Genomic DNA, 16,856 nt, shown 5'->3' with positions numbered 1-16,856 from the left:
ATCCTGAATTTCTATGCAGTTGCTTGGAAGAACATGCTTACTTTGGTGGATATGTCATATGATGTAAGGTTGCTTGTTATTGCATCATTTTAGACTTGTACTGCTGTAGAATTGGTCATTATTTACAATCACAGATACCTGGGAGTCCTGACTCCGCTCCAGGCGCTGAGGTACAGAGGTTAAGCTACGTGCCACTGCCCTGCGATGGCAGGTGCTGCCAGCCGTGGGGCTTGTGAGACCTACGTTCTTCCTGAGGAATCTTTAGCGACTAATCATTAAATTGAACTGCCACATTGGGTCGTTTGCTCACAATCCGATCGGCAGCTTGTGATGGCGTCACAACGCCACATGACCAAGGTGGCCCACGTGATAGAAGCAGGCTTCGGACAGACAACCACTTTTCGGCGGATTGGAAGCAATAGAGCACTAAAATGGCAACCACAGGAATCTTTTACTCCAGACTCGGGGAGTTAGTGATTACTATTATTCAGCCCAAATGCTGCAGTTTAGCGAGCCGTTTGATTTTCAAGTGGCCTAGGTAATGTTTTATTTTAAGTGACCGCTTAAGGGCCTCACTGCAGCGGAAAGCCGGCACCGCACCGGGGGAAGAGAGTAAAGAAAAAAATTATACTGGGGGAGCGGGATCCGAACTCGCGGCGGCACTAAAAAATCAGTTGAGCCTTCGCCACGGATTTTATTTAAGTATGACATTTATAAGATTGAAAATATGTTCTATTTACATTAACTAAATTATTTACAATGCTCTTACGATACGCCACGAAACACGTCGCAAAAAGATAGCAACAGAGCAGTAGACGCGAGGTATAGGCTGAGCGCATCACCAAGAAGGATTGCCACTCCGGTTTTAAGTCGGTCGGTTCATACATTTCCCTAATTTGAATAATCAGTTGGGAGAAGTCCTAACATCATGCCTTTATCAACTGCCAAGCTCTCGTGCTGTGCTTGCAATGTCGTCGTCTTCGTCACATAGCCGCGTTCAACAGAGTTGTTGAAAGTGCCAGTCTCTCACACTGTAGGTAGGTAGGTAGGCCTCAAACAATGCTGGCACATAGCCACTGCGGTGAAGTGGCCAAGATACAGGCGGTTAATTGCTGGATACAGGAAAGTTTTGACGGGAATAGGAGTGGTAAAAGCATGTAGGCTGATAGATTGGAAGACGCAAGGACAGGAGTCCTTAGTCCTTGTTTGTTGAAAGAAATTTTGCACAGCACAGCGCACATTCCTGTCGCTTCATCCAAACAAAGAAGCGCCAATGGAAAAAACAACCGCGGGCGACACAGGCAAACCCAGTTGATGAAATGGAATTTGCAAAAGAGGCTTCCTCAAATGAGCGAAGCGGCGGCAGAACAGCAGGAAGTGATCTATTTTCTCAGGTTCGGCACAAAAAGGGCGCAATGGGAAACCGCCAGGCCAGATCTGTGAAGGTCGAAATTTAAAAGGGAAACCGGACAACGCGAACGCGTGAATGAGACTTCTAGTCTGCGCGAGCGCCAGTCTGCTACTCCAAGGATGCAGAAGATGCTGATATTCGGGAGATGATGCAAGAGCTGAGGCAGCAAGTTCCTGAAATATTGTGTAGTAGCGAAACATCACCGCAGCTGTAAATGCACAGGTTGGCAGGACAGCAATAATTGGGCCGCCGAGAGAGGCCTTGCTAAGGAATCTGCAACCTCATTTAGGTGAAAGCCCATATGACCTGTTACCCAAATCAACCTTACCGAATTTAGGTGGAGCGGAATCAGGAACTTAAGGAGGGAGGTCCAGCAAATTTTTCGAAGTGAGGGCGAGGGGCGAGGGGGGGGCCAGCAAATTTTTCGAAGTGAGCGTGAGGGCGAGGCAGGGCCGGATAACGTTTCAAAATGAGGGTGAGGGAGGGCCATGGATTCAAAAGTGAAGGTGAGGGAGGAAAAGTAAAAATGAGGGCGTTTGCCCACCTCTGCTGTCAAGCAGCTGAAGGCTCACACCTACAGCCAAATCACCTGCTGGAGACCGAGCGATCGGTTGTTTCCTGGCCGCACGGGAGACTGCATAGGCGGCTGAAGGTTGTGATATAACAGGGCTGGACACGGCTTGGAGTCTCTAACGCTGAGTGCGTTCCGCACACTGGATAGGTAGTGCGCCCATCCTGCAACCCTGGAAAGTGGCAGTTAAATTTATAATTGATCGCGAGAGGCTGGTCACCCAATGAATGATAATAATAATAATAATTGGTTTTGGGGGAAAGGAAATGGCGCCGTATCTGTCTCATATATCGTTGGACACCTGAACCGCACCGTAAGGGAAGGGATAAGGGAGGGAGTGAAAGAAGAAAGGAAGAAAGGTGCCGTAGTGGAGGGCTCCGGAATAATTTCGACCACCTGGGGATCTTTAACGTGCACTGACATCGCACAATGAATGCTCCGGCCTATTGCTGCAGCGCCCCGTGACTTCCACATTGTTGTCAGCGCTAATGCATGCAGCCCGCATCTCTCTCTCACCACCGCCTCGTTCCTCAAAGCGCGATGGAGGCGTCCACTGTCCCAGGGAGCGAGTTATGCGCCTTCCTTTCCTCAAAATCAACGGAGTCTATAGAACGTTGTCAACGCCAGCGGCAATGAACACAATGAAACCTGATGATCTATAGAAAATGAAAATTGGTTTTGGGGAAAAGAAATTGCCCCGTATCTGTCTCACATATCGGCGGACACCTGAAGCGCGCCGTAAGGGAAGGGATAAAGGAGGAAGCGAACGAAGACTGGAAGAAAGAGGTGCCGTAGTGGAGGGCTCCAGAAAAATTAATGTGGATTAGCTCAGCTATTCTAGGATATATAAGACGAAAGATGTCGGCGTTCACTGTGTTCATTAGCGTTGGCGTTGACAATGTTCTAGCCGGCGATGGCTTTATGGAAAGGAAGAGCGCATAACTGGCACTCTAGATATGCGGACGCATCGTTCGTGCTTTGATACATGTGGCGGTGGTGAGAGAGAGATATGGCCTGAATGCATTAGCGCTGACAGCGTTGTGGCTGACATGCGGCACTGCAGCAACAGCTAGGCCGCAGCGTTCATTTGGTGATCAATCTCTCGCTATCAACCATTAACTATATGCCATCTCTCAGGGTGTCAGAAAGGGCGCGCTGTCTATCCAGTGTGATTCCCAGGTGGTCGAAATTATTCCGGAGCCCTCCACTAGGCACATTTTTCTTCCTTTCTTCTTTCACTCCCTCCTTTATCCCTTCCCTTGCGGCGCGATTCAGGTGTCCAACGATATATGAGACAGATAATGCGCCATTTCCTTTCCCTCCAAAACCAATTATTATTATTATTCTATCCAGTGTGCCGAACGCAATGAAAGCAGGCTTTTGCAGTTGGAGACCAACGCCACGAACCTGAAAGCGAGATTGAGGTCTCCACTGACCCGCGAGCCGGTTTGTACGCCTTTCCTTTCGTGAAGATGAACGGCCTTTGCAAAGTTGTCAACACTATGAACACAATGAACGTCGTCGGCCACTTGTTTTGTTTGGTTTTTAGGGGAAAAAATGGCACAGTAACCGTCTCACATATCTCAGTGGACACCTGAACCGCGCCCTAAAGGAAGGGATTAACGAGGGATGGAAATAATAATAATATTAATAATAATAATAATAATAAATATAATAATAATAATAATAATAATAATAATAATAATAATAATAATAATAATAATAATAATAATAATAATATTAATATTAATAATTGGTTTGGGGGAAGGAAATGACGCAGTATCTGTCTCATAGATCGTTGGACACCTGAACCGCGCCGTAAGGGAAGGGATAAAGGAGGCAGTCAAAGAAGAAAGGAAGAGAGAGGTGCCGTAGTAGAGGGCTCCGGAATAATTTCGACCACCTGGGAATCTTTAACGTGCTCTGACATCGCACAGCACACGGGCGCCTTAGCGTTTTGCCTCCATAAAAACGCAGCAGCCGCGGTCGGGTTCGAACCCGGGATAAAGAAGAAAGAGAAAACTGAAAATTTAAAGTTGGATCTTGAGAAGAGGCGCTGCGCAGCGGTGGAACACCTGTGGCTCGCTGCCGCTTTTCGCGCATGCGCAGTAGTGAATAGGGAGCGAGAGCGAGAGAGAAATATCCGTGGCGATGCGCGCGTTTTGGCGTCATGTGCCTCCTCGGAGCACCGCCACGGCGAAATCGCATGTTCGCACCCGTAAAACTTTATCTTTAGTAATTTCTACCACCTGGGGATCTTTAACATGCACTGATGTCGCACACCACACGGGCGCCTTAGCGTGTCTTCTCCTTCGTAAGATTGAAAAAATGAATTGAAAGTAGGTTTTTTGGAAAGGAAATGGCACAGTATCTGTCTCATATATCGTTGGACACCTGGACCCCGCCATAAAGGATGGGGTAAAGGAGGTAGTGAAAGAAGAAAGGAAGAAAGAGGTGGCGTAGTTCTGGGCTCCGGAATAATTTCGACCGCCTGGGGATATTTAACGTGCGCTGACATCGCACAGCACACGGGCACCTTAGCGTTTCGCCTCCATCGAAACGCAGCCGCCTCGGTCGGGTTTGAACCCGGGTACGCCGGATCAGTAGCCCAGCGCCCTAACCACTCAGCCACCATGGCGGGCAGGTTAGGCACCCCAAGTTTGACCTTGAAATGACCTCTGCCGGATTTGGCTTTTCGGTGATTATGGTGTGGGTGTAAGACAGGCTCGGGTGGAAGACAGGCATGACCTAGTCTCAAAATGGAATTGACGCACCTCCAAATATGAGGTTGGCCACCATCGGAAATTTCAAATTTGACTTGGTCCACGTTCGGATCCGACCTGGGACAATGGCAAAATTGGCTTGGCCGACCCCCGAAAATTTGAAAATTAAGTGACCACCGTTCGGAAGGTACCTGGGACACTCCCGAATAGGGTTTGGCCCACCCGCAAAATTCGCGTTGCCTAGCATGCTTTCACACAATATTTCGTGCATAGGAATGCTAAACCACAAGTCATTGTTTTAGTGCGAAAACACTTCTAGCCGCACTTCCTGGGTTACAGTGGTGTGTTCATGTCTGTGAAGCCTCCGAGAAGCAAATGTAGCTGGTTCATTCGTTCAGTGGAAACCTCAATAGCGCTGTGACTAAACGGTGGCATCCACCTAAATATTGAGGCAGTTATGCGCCTTTCCTTTTCTCAAAACCAGCGGAAGGTTTATTATCTGTTGATTTTGAGGTGGTGGTGGTAAAACTTTATTGGATGCACTGGGACGGGTTTTAGAGGAGGGTGGAAGGTTTCACCGCTCCCTTGCCTGAGTGGTGCTCCTCATTCCGCGACACCATTGGCGGTAGCTGCTGCCCGTACTCTTTGAACCAGAGCCCTCTGCGACTCCATGTCCAAGAGCCCGGGCAAGGTCGGCTCCCAGCCCTCTCTCATTTGTTGATTTCCTCTCGTTATTTGCGGATTATTCTGGCAGGCCCATATCATATGATATGCGTCTGCCCACATATCACAAAATTTGTGCTATTGGGGATATGCAACTCGATTCCTTCATTAGTAATTATGTCCATCGTCCTTCGTATCGTTAAGAAGGTAAACTGACACAAGTTCTATGCTAGGGCAATGTTGTGGAATTCAGTAGCCGGAGGACAAACATCACCGTCTTGCAAACCTCACAGGACCAGCAGTACAGAAGCAGACCTCAATCCTGCACGTTGTGTGCAATGTCTTGAAACTGTGTCTACGTTTGGGTGTACTCTGTGCTACATCAGCAACCTGTCATCATTGTTTCACAACGTCTCCTATTGTTTCATGATCTGGACTATATTCTCTTTACTCTCTGACCACTATCCATTTGCTGATAAACTGCTACACTCTTAGGTGGTAAATGCTATAAATATATATACACAGACTAAACGATACCGCAAGAACATTTCAATCATGTAACTTCCTTTTAATATAGCTGTTGGAAGGAGCGGCATGACCGTATTGTTCTCGATGTATGAGACTCTCTTTAATCTATAGGCGCACTCCCTCTACGCTGTCCCTATTACCAAGCATGCACTGCCAATATATTACCGACTTTATCTATAAAACTGCAGAGGTACAGTGCCCGCGTGCTCATCCTCTTTACTTTGCGACGAGAGCAGAAATGCCACAACTTAGTATTGAAAACCCAATGACCCCCTAAATGCCTCGTATTTCTAAGACTAGTGGAGGTGATTGCGGCTGCACTCACCTTTCCTCGCTCTGTCTTTCCACATGGTACCCCATGGGAAAGATAAGTACTTTTATATATATATGAGTTTAACGTTCCGAAGCGACAAATGCATATCTCGGCTTGGGAACTTAGTGTCGTTTCGGTGCTTTCAACTCAACAATGTAGATTTTCACTTCGCTTTCCTATGTCTCTCCTTTCGCCGTGCTTTGCACTCTCCTACACCTTCGAGGCTATGAGCCTAACAGCATTATCGCGCATTAGGCGGTAGGGTATACAGCTCGTTCGGTCGAAAAGCCGTCGACGTAGTAATAGTCGGCACAGCGAGTAGGAAATAATCGGGGGTTGCGGAAAAAAATCGTAGCATGGTAATTTGCGGTTCTAGTGATTGATGATTGATTGGTGTGTGATAGGCGATGACGAGTTAATGAAGTCCTTGTAATTTATTGAATAATAAAGAAAAATAAAGTGGCACGATTGGGAAAAGGTGGTTCAAAGGTATCAATATGCTCAGAATGAAACGCCAATGCTTGATTATGTTGATTAAGAAAACTTAGTGTGTGCAATTGATTGAGTAATTAAATCAAAGAATTTTAAGAAATGAAAAAAGCGTTCAAAGGTGTCAAACTCGTCAAACTACTCAGGATGGAAAGCCTAACCCACTGCGCTACCACGTCATACCCTTAAGGCGGAGCATAATTGTCCTTTCCAATATTTCTTACCAGAGTGTCCAGTACTTCTTCCAGACATGAAAATCTTATTTCGGATTAAATATAATTAACCCGCCGCGGTGGCTCAGTGGTCAGGGCGCTAGACTACTCATCTGGAGTTCCCGGGTTCGAACCCGACCGCGGCGGCTGCGTTTTTATGGAGGAAAAAGGCTAAGGCGCCCGTGTGCTGTGCGATGTCAGTGCACGTTAAAGATCCCCAGGTGGTCGAAATTATTCCGGAGCCCTCCACTACGGCACCTCCTTCTTCCCTTCTTCTTTCACTCCCTCCCTTGTCCCTTTCCTTACAGCGTGGTTCATTGTATTATGCCATCATCAGCCTTCATTCACACTTTCCTTTTCCTCCTCTTCCCTTTCCCCTGTGTGGAGTAGCAGGCCAGGGCCCTGTTACCACCGGCCGACCTCTCCGCCTTTCTTTCATTAAAATTCCCTTTCTTCTCTTCTCTTCAGGTGTCCAACGATAAGTTGAGACAGATACTGCGCCATTTCCCTTCCCCAAAAAGCAGTTATTATTATTATTATTAAATATAAAAGCGTCTCATTAATAATAATAATTGGTTTTGGGGGGAAACGAAATGGCGCAGTGTCTGTCTCATATATCGTTGGACACTTGAACCGCGCCGTAAGGGAAGGGATAAAGGAGGGAGTGAAAGAAGAAAGGAAGAAGAGGTGCCGTAGTGGAGGGCTCCGGAATAATTTCGACCACCTCGGGATCTTTAACGTGCACTGACATTAATGCAATTGGCGTAATCCATGTGATTCAGTATGGCGCCTCCCGATCGAACGATCAGTGTCGCCACCCTACCAAAGGCATGCTCTATCTATGCAGCATTACCCGCCGCGGTGGCTCAGTGGTTAGGGCGCTCGACTACTGATCCGGAGTTCCCGGGTTCGAACCCGACCGCGGCGGCTGCGTTTTTATGGAGGAAAAAGGCTAAGGCGCCCGTGTGCTGTGCGACGTCAGTGCACGTTAAAGATCCCCAGGTGGTCGAAATTATTCCGGAGCCCTCCACTACGGCACCTAATTCTTCCTTTCTTCTTTCACTCCCTCTCTTATCCCTTCCCTTACGGCGCGGTTCAGGTGTCCAACGATATATGAGACAGATACTGCGCCATTTCCTTTCCCCAAAAAACCAATTATTATTATTAATGCAGCATGAGAGATTATAAAAAAGCGGCTTTTGAGGAAAGTAAATGGCGCAGTACCCCTCTCACTTCTCAATGCACTCCTCAATCGCGCCGTGCCACTCGGCCCAGCAAGTAAAAAGAAAAGGTGCAGAAAAGATAGTTTTTCTTGTATTTACATTTTACACTATTCTTATTTCAATTAACAATTTTGTGCAGCTCCTTGAGGACAGCGATTGTGTTTGCAGTTGTCGAGCCTTCGATGAGGATTTTAAGGAAACTCTGCCTAAATATTTAGTTGAGTGAGCAGACCTTTTAGCGCAGAGTACTAATACATTCGGTAGAAAACTTCGGGTAAGACGGCGTCGGCGAACGTTTGGCAGCATTTGTTGTGCAACGCCGCAAAGGCTACGGAAATAGATGTAATAAACATATCAGATAAGCCCTCAAGGCACTACTGGACGAAAGCCTACATGCTTATATTGTTGTGCGTGTGCTATCGCGATGGAAAGAAATGCGAGCAGAGCGGAGCCTAGGCACTCCGCTGTTTGAATTTCTTTTGATCGCGTTTTTACCTGGGTGGCAATGAAACGATATTATAGAGTCATCCCAGAATGATTGACGGACGACTCTAGCGTCGTCTTCCTGCCACCTAAGTAAAACCGCGATGAAAAGAAATGCGAACTGTGGAGCGCCTAGTCCCCGCTCTGTTCGCATTTCTTTCCATCTCCCCTGTACGTGTGCGTAGTGTTGTTTGAGCTAATACGTGAGAAAAAAAACCGAGACAGTTTGAGCCCCAAAATATACCTCTGCCTTTACTTCTGCCACGCGCCGCATACATACATGTGTCCTGCACTTATAACATTTCATTGTTATCTATATGCGCTGCTCAAATGAGACAGAGCGTTGTTATGTCTGTGTAAAAAAAGTAACGTACGCCAAGAATATTTAGAAAACAATGCAGTAGCGTTTACCACGACAATTACAATAAGTGCTAAATACAGAATAGACTCACAACAAGGAAAGTTAGTAGGTCGCTTAATTACCCTTACCCGATGACATTGCCACAGCACTGGGTCTTCTAAATTTCACTCTTCTAATCTCCCGCCATTTTGTGCGGTGTGCGGCATGCACGTCTGACGACGCTTCCACGCGCACCGATGAAAGGGGATGAAGACGACACTTTCAAACTACAGCATGAGAGACTGGCAGTTTAACGCGTGTGAACGCGGGCACGGGACGAAGACGACATCGCAAGCACACCTTGAGAGCTTGGGAGTTTGCTCAGGCAGGATATTAAGGTTTCTCCACACTGATTATTCAATTAAGGGAAGTGTATGAACCAACTTACTTTAAACAGGAGTGGCACTCCCTCTTGGTGATGTGCTGAGCCTTACCTCGCGTCTAGTGGTCTATTGCTCTCTTTTTGCGATGTGTTTCGTGGCATTTCCTTAACGGTTTGTAAATAATTTAGTTAATGTAAATGGAATATATTTTCAATGTAACAGATATCATGCTTCAAAAAAAGTTGTCGTGATGGCATATTGGTCGGAAGCAGTGGCCAGCGGAACTTATTTTTGAGCGCTGCCGCGGTTTAGCATCCCACTCCCTCAGCTATGAAGTTTTTATTTCTTTAGGGCTTTTTCCCAGTGTGATGCCGGCTTTCCGCTGCAGAGAGGCTTTTATGCAGTTGCTTAATGTTAAACATTATTCAGGCCACTTCAAAATCAAATGGGTCGTTAAATGCAGCAATTGGGCTGAATAATGCTAATAAATAACTCCACGAGTCTCGAATGAACAAATCCTGTCGTTGCTATTTTAGTGCCCTAGCGCTTTCACTCTGCCCAAAAGCGGTTGTCTGTCTGTCCGAAGCCTGTATATAGTACGTGTTCCACCTTGGTCACGTGACGTTGTGAGGTCATTACAACCTGTCCCCGGATTGTGAGCAAACTGCCCACCATGCAGTTCAATTATTGATTAGTCGCGAGAAGTTACTCAGGAACAATGTGGGTATGATAGGCCCCATCGATGGCAGCCCCTGCCATCGCAGAGCAGTGGCGCGTAGCTTAACTGTTGCACCTCTGCGTCGAGATCGGAATCAGGACTCGCAGGAATCAATGAATGTAGGGACTGACCATTTCTACCGCAGTGCAAGTCTAAAATGATGCAATTTCACATAAACTTAAATCGTATAATGTGTCACCTTAAGTAAGCCAGTTCAGGTCAAGCAAAAGCATAGAAAGTCAGGATAAACCATTCAAACCCGGGGCTAATGGTGCTAGACCACGATAATTCGTAGCTAACCCCAAGCTAAAACGCCCGTGATTTTTTTGTTTCCACGTCTACGCTTTATTCAAAAACTGAGTGTCAATTTTCAACAATGCCTGCAAGGAATTTGGTTCATATAGTCAGGAGCGCGATTACGTGGCTACAGCCCTTACCAGGGAGAGAAATAAACCAAAAGATGTTGTTGTTGTTAGCCTATCAAAAGATGGCACATACCCACACTGGGGGATCGGCCAAGAATCGGGTGGCTATTCACCTGAACGCAGTTAACAAAAACCAAAAGTGTTACTGTTATTTGGAGAGCAGTGCAACTTTTTCTTCTTTAGCACACCGTACAATGCAAGGCGGAGCGAGCGATGATTCCGACCAAGGTGATTAAGGTGCTGCTTTATTTTCATGGTAAGACTACAGTGGTAGCCCTTGCTCAACACATTGTGGCACCGCTTTCCTATACTGCAAATCCAGCGAATATAGACTGTACTTAACTACTCACAGTGTGAATGAAAAAAATTCCACAGCAACGCCGCCAACACGCTTTGATTTGACAGTGGAATTTCATAGAAGCATTTTTTGCGCCGCAGCCAGTTCTTTGAAACCTCACTAAGCTGAAATCGAGCGTCGTTCCGGAAAACAAGGCTTAAAACGTGGGAATTCAACAACCTTGCGAGGCATAATTTCTACATGTTTTACTCCCCACTCTATCATCTGACAGACTCGGGGCTGTTAATAAAAATGCTGACTGCGGTACCACGGTTCCTGTTGGACCGACGGCCACCCGCAAGGCCCGGCAAGTGCCCCCTTGTTAGCGCACTATACAGGGTGTCTCTTCTATGAATTTACACAATTTTAATTGTTTTTTTGTTTTTTGGAAGGAAGGGGGAAATGGCGCAGTATCTGTCTCATATATCGTTGGACACCTGAACCACGCCGTAAGGGAAGGGATAAAGAAGGGAGTGAAAGAAGAAAGGAAGAGGTGCAATAGTGGAGGGCTACGGAAAAATTTCGATCACCTGGGGATCTTTAATGTGCACTGACATCTGACAGCACACGGGCGCCTTAGCGTTTTAAAGAATAGGCTTTTTGAGTTAGAAGAGCGCTTTTTTCGGCATAGCATTGTCAGCGGTGTAGTACATCGCGGCGACGGAGAAGGCGTGCGGCTCCCCGCCTTTCGTCTTCACCTCGTGTACCTCCATTCTGCAGAAACAACGTCTTCCCCGGGAGCCTTCACCCCAAGAACTAGTGCTTTAGAATGGGAATTTAAAACGTGCTGCACAGAAAAAAAAAAGTTAGCCAGGGGTATAAATTGGAACCCAACCCTCGCTCTCAGACAGTACATCTTGCACTCTCTCGCCCTCGCCTCACCATGTCTTTCCTCCCGCACCCCCGTACTCTCGAATTTTCTTGCACCCACCTTCCCTCTCCCTCACCTCACCGAGTGAAATCCTCTTGAGGTCAGGGTGAGGACGCCCTCATGAGGGCTCGCCCTCGTGAGGATTCAAATCTCTGGACTCGGGCAAACTGGCCCTGAGCCGATGTGTGTCAGGAGACGACGCAACTTGCGGCGCGAGAGCTCAACTTCAAATTTTTTTTCTCGCTTTTAACAAGAATTACCTCGACAAAAATTTCAGAAATGAAAGGCAATAAACTGTTCTACGTAACACGTTATTGCTTGTATTTTGCTTGGAACACCGCAGGGTGAAATTAACGAGTGTTTATAGCTAAAAACGCACTTTTTGGAAATTTAGTATTTTTTTACTTCCATGTACGCAGTTTCATCACCTGTAACATTTGTTATAGGTACTAGACATCTAGAAAAACAAAACGGTTATTTCCGAATTTGCGATAGCAAGTTGATATTTAAAACAAAAAACGGCAAAAATGTTACGGTTAGATACTTTGTTCAATTTTTTTTAAATATTTACGCCCTATAAAGCTTCATGCTCCAAATTATATCGAATGGCATTATCTGTGCAAATGCCAATGAAATAGTGGTGAAGTGTTCTGTAAAAATTTGATTTTCTGTGCAGTGCCTGGTTTCTCGCATTTTCTGAGTGTTCAAACTGCCCTCACCTCACGAATAATTTTTTTTTCGACAAAAAAATTTCAGGCTTTGATTACGCAGATTACGATAAGTTACCATGAATTTTTTGAAGAAATTCGAGATGGTCGAGCTCAACGTCTGGGACGTTTGGCGTAGAATGACCCAAAAGTGATTTTCTTGTGAAAAATCACTTCGAAAATAAAAATGGAATATAAACTGCTCCAGGGGCGGTCGCCAATTCTCATCCTCATGCCATATATGCGGATGGCATGGTGATAGGTCCAGTTCATGATGTACTAAGATCATTTGGGCCAGCACGTGTGTGTGGGGAAGCACGATCTTGACCAGCTGCCGGCTCTGCATCTTGGCGTGCCACTAAGTTTAGCCGCCCAAAATCTGGCCTTGGCCTATCTATGCTTAGCAGATAGTGGCTGTCGCACAGGTGAGTGCGCTTTGCAGATGGTCGAGGAAGTCTATACTCCGTTTCATACATCAGGTGCAACGCTGTGAAAGGTATGGAAGTAGTCCGGACGGGAAAATAAAGGGAGGCGTGTTACTCCGAGCTTGCTCTGTGCCCGAGTGGTGTAAGACACGAGAGAGGTACAGCGTGACGTCAGTAGTAAGTGTCCATTTGATCAAGTTCATGACAAATGTGTCATGTCGTAAGCCTGCAGACAAAGGATCCAGTATGTTTCGCTCACCACAAGGAACGCACTACTCTATGGTCGCGGATGCGGGCAGCGCAAACAAGTGGTTTGTGGTTTATGGGAATTTAACGTCCCAAAGCGACTCAGGCTATGAGGGACGCCGTAGTGAAAGGTTTCCGAAATTTCGACCACCTGAGGTTCCTTTACGTGCGCTGACATCGCCCAGCACACGGGCCTCTAGAATTTCGCCTCCACGAAATTCGACCGCCGCGGCCGGGATCGAACCCGCGTCTTTCGGGCCGGCAGCCGAGCGCCATAACCACTCAGCCACCGCGGCGGCTGCAAAAAAGTGCGCTAGCTTTACCAGTGTTGCACCTGATGCATGAAACGAAGTATAGTGCGGCATCCCAGAAAGAGAGCATCAAGGGCTGAGGAGAAGTTGTCCAAACTGTACTTTTGACGCAGCAGGCCCACTTTTGAAGAGTGGAGGCGTATTACAGCGTCGTGATCACTACTTCCAGAATCAAAGCCCAGATTGCATGTGGATCCGGCCCATAAGTACGACGCACCACAAGTATGCCGCATTGCAAGCGTGGATGAAACGAGCAGAACAAGGGACCTGTTCGCGAAGGCATCCCGCACATACCAGCCACGGCGGTTGCAAGAGAAGTAACCACAGTCCAATGAGGCGTCATAAAGTCCCCTCTGTACTAAAACCTGAATCGCCAAGAGCATGCCAACGGATAAACTGTAAGGAGCCTTAACTCGAGAGGGAGTACTGGATGCTGACCTAAAGAACTGGAGCGTTTCCTGGTGGAGACGGGATGGAATGTGGTGTGCAAACGACGGTTGCCTGTACGGACGGAGTGGGCAAGGCGTAGGGCTCCTTACGCTTGTCTCTAAGAAGATGGCTCTTTAACTCTCCCGCTTCGGGCGTCTGTAATTCTACTGAACCACACCAGAAATGCAAGTATAGGGCATGGTTGGATAAGATTCCACGGTTTGTAAAAGCACGGGTGTCTGATTGGACAACTGGTTGGCTATAAAACATGGCCGAGATGTAGGAAACATGTTTGGTAGCATAGACAGTATAAGTGAATCCAGTCATTGAATGAGACCACTGACGAGCAGTAATTGATGGTGGTGGAGCCAATCGATTGGTAAGCTAGATGTTCGTGGTAGAGGTGGAACTTGATGACCTCTGCCGAAAGGCGAGCAATTTGGTCATCAACTACTGCCACTTCTGAAGGAGAAGCTGCTGGCGTATTAAGGTATGGTAGCGCCTGCTGCTAGTAGCGCTAACAATTTCGGGAGTTATGGTGCAGTAGCCATGAAGTATATGATCTACCAAACATATATATGTCAAAGTTATAATGGCAGATTTACGCACACGTTATAATCTCTTTACTATTAGCACTAAGATATGTTGAAGATGGGCTAAAACGTGCAAACATTGAAACTTTGTCAAATGGACCTCCTGGTGGCTTACTTGCTAAAACTTTCAGATGTAGAGGTGTTCGGTGCATGTGAAGAGCATGAAACAGTTTATGGTGGTAGTAGTTGAGAACGGGCAAGTTAAAGTTACAGTCGCTACACGCCGATTTGTATTAAGCCCTTCAATGTCTTGTGCACGACGAATAGACTAAAGGGTGTACAGGCCTTCAGGTCTTTGACGTCATCTTTGTTACTAAATATTATTACAAAGCATCTAAAGATACATCCAACGTTCCCAGTTGGTTCTCAATAAAGGTATGGCAGATGTCCTTGTTGGTTCATGGCTAAATTCTAGTCCAGAATATCCGCGTCATGTTATTTCTACGCCCTCTTTTCGCCACGTAGCGTATGAAAGTTACACACCAGATTCGCGACTTTCAAGGAGCTCCAAAGATTAGCCCGCCAGTTTAGTACGTCTCCGGCTGTACCTAGCTCAGTCGATGCGGGGACTGTGGAACATCAAGTTCATTATCTCGTTAGGCGACCCTCTCGCATACAGCTACGCAAAATCCGCGATTGTAAATACACGATTTCAGGCAACCTTAAGTGGCCAGGCAGAGCCACTGGAGCACAGCGTTCAATGCGCTACCAACGCCGGCGCAGAGTAGCCTTGAGGCTGCAGTCGGGCAGTTGAGCAAGGCATTTTATAAGGCGGCGGTGACGGTTTTTCACGGTTTTAAAGCCTACGAGGGCCCTTTCGGCTATTGTCCGTCAGCGATATTGCCTCGAGGAGGGCGCCTGTTTAAAAACGGCCACGTATAAAGCGTGCAAGAGGAGAGCGGAAAGGACCTGACTGCGAGGCGCCTGAGGTGCCTATGGGAACAAAATAAGCATGCGTGCGCCGTTGCACTTACCAAAGTAACCAGTTAGTTACGCTTACTTTTACGCACGCTTTATGTTTGCAGCCTCAACCTAACGAGATAGAAAGCATACCAGTTGCTTGTCGTTGTCTTTTCTGCCCCAACATATATGTTTCCTTGTGATCTCGCCCTCTAATGTCACACATGCATGCTTTAAATTTGAGTTTGCTATTTCCAGCTTGTGACAACGCCACGAAACTCAGAGGCAGGCAAGTGCAGCTGCCGCCACGACTGTTTTCCCCATTAAAATCACTGCTCGGGATTAACGAGATTCGTTGATGTTCCCGAGCAGCTAGGCACCTTGAATCAGCGTGGATCAAGTGCGGGGGAAGACGGTGGATAAGTAAGCGCTCAGACATAAACGTTAATCAGGGAGCTACTGCAGATATCATGCACTTGTGTTGCCGAACCAATGCGCTACCGTGTATAGCGAGGCATTCTAGAATTCCACATGCTGTGACAACGCCACGAACCTCAGAGGCAAGCAAGTGCAGCTGCCGCCACGACTGTTTTGACCATTAAAATCACTGCTTGGGATTAACGAGATTCGTTGATGTTCCCGAGCAGCTAGGCACCTTGAATCAGCGTGGATCAAGTGCGGGGGAAGGCGGTGGATCAGTAAGCGCTCAGACATAAACGTTAATCAGGGAGCTACTGCAGATATCATGCACTTGTGTTGCCGAACCAATGCGCTACCGTGTATAGCGAGGCATTCTAGAATTCCACATGCTGTGACAACGCCACGAACCTCAGAGGCAAGCAAGTGCAGCTGCCGCCACGACTGTTTTGACCATTAAAATCACTGCTTGGGATTAACGAGATTCGTTGATGTTCCCGAGCAGCTAGGCACCTTGAATCAGCGTGGATCAAGTGCGGGGGAAGACGGTGGATAAGTAAGCGCTCAGACATAAACGTTAATCAGGGAGCTACTGCAGATATCATGCACTTGTGTTGCCGAACCAATGCGCTACCGTTTACAGCGAGGTATTCTAGAATTACACCTGCTGTGACAATGCCACGTGCCGAATCTGTGCTGCATTTTTTTATTACATGACTTCGCCTATTTATATGGTGCTTATGTTTGAATTTTTATCAAATCTAAGCAGTCTCTGACCACTCGCTGAATATATGACCTCTATTGCCCTCAGCGTACCTGTTTGCGAAACCATGCACAACTAAAGTTCACTATAAAGACGATGCAGGACGCTGAGTGCCAAGAAAGATAACATATCAACTTATGCATGGTTGCCTAATGCCCAGTTGTTATCGTCTCCTTCGTGGCTTTAGAAGAGAACAATGCATTTCGTAGACAGAAGACAAAGGGAGGAATTCCCATCGCGCCACGCGCTAAGCCGTTGTGAGGGTGTTAGGCTCCCTTCATATCTGTGCTCAGTCACAAGACAAAAAAAAATGTTGCTCACCAGGACAGCAAGGCATACTCGCAATCCACATCGGTCGAATGCACGCTCGTTGAT

General features: G+C 47.0%; 1 non-coding gene across 1 annotated transcript; it reads left to right on the top strand.

The window, feature by feature from the left end:
* The first annotated feature begins 6,984 nt into the window (after nt 1–6,984).
* On the top strand, nt 6,985–7,056 carry TRNAS-ACU (transfer RNA serine (anticodon ACU)). Its single transcript has one exon. It is a non-coding gene; the product is annotated as a tRNA-Ser (tRNA).
* The last annotated feature ends 9,800 nt before the right edge of the window (nt 7,057–16,856 follow it).

This window comes from Amblyomma americanum, chromosome 1, assembly GCF_052857255.1.
Source record: "Amblyomma americanum isolate KBUSLIRL-KWMA chromosome 1, ASM5285725v1, whole genome shotgun sequence".
Taxonomy (NCBI): domain Eukaryota; kingdom Metazoa; phylum Arthropoda; class Arachnida; order Ixodida; family Ixodidae; genus Amblyomma; species Amblyomma americanum.
Note: the sequence above shows the minus strand (reverse complement) of the source record. Positions and strands in the feature narration are given on the sequence as shown.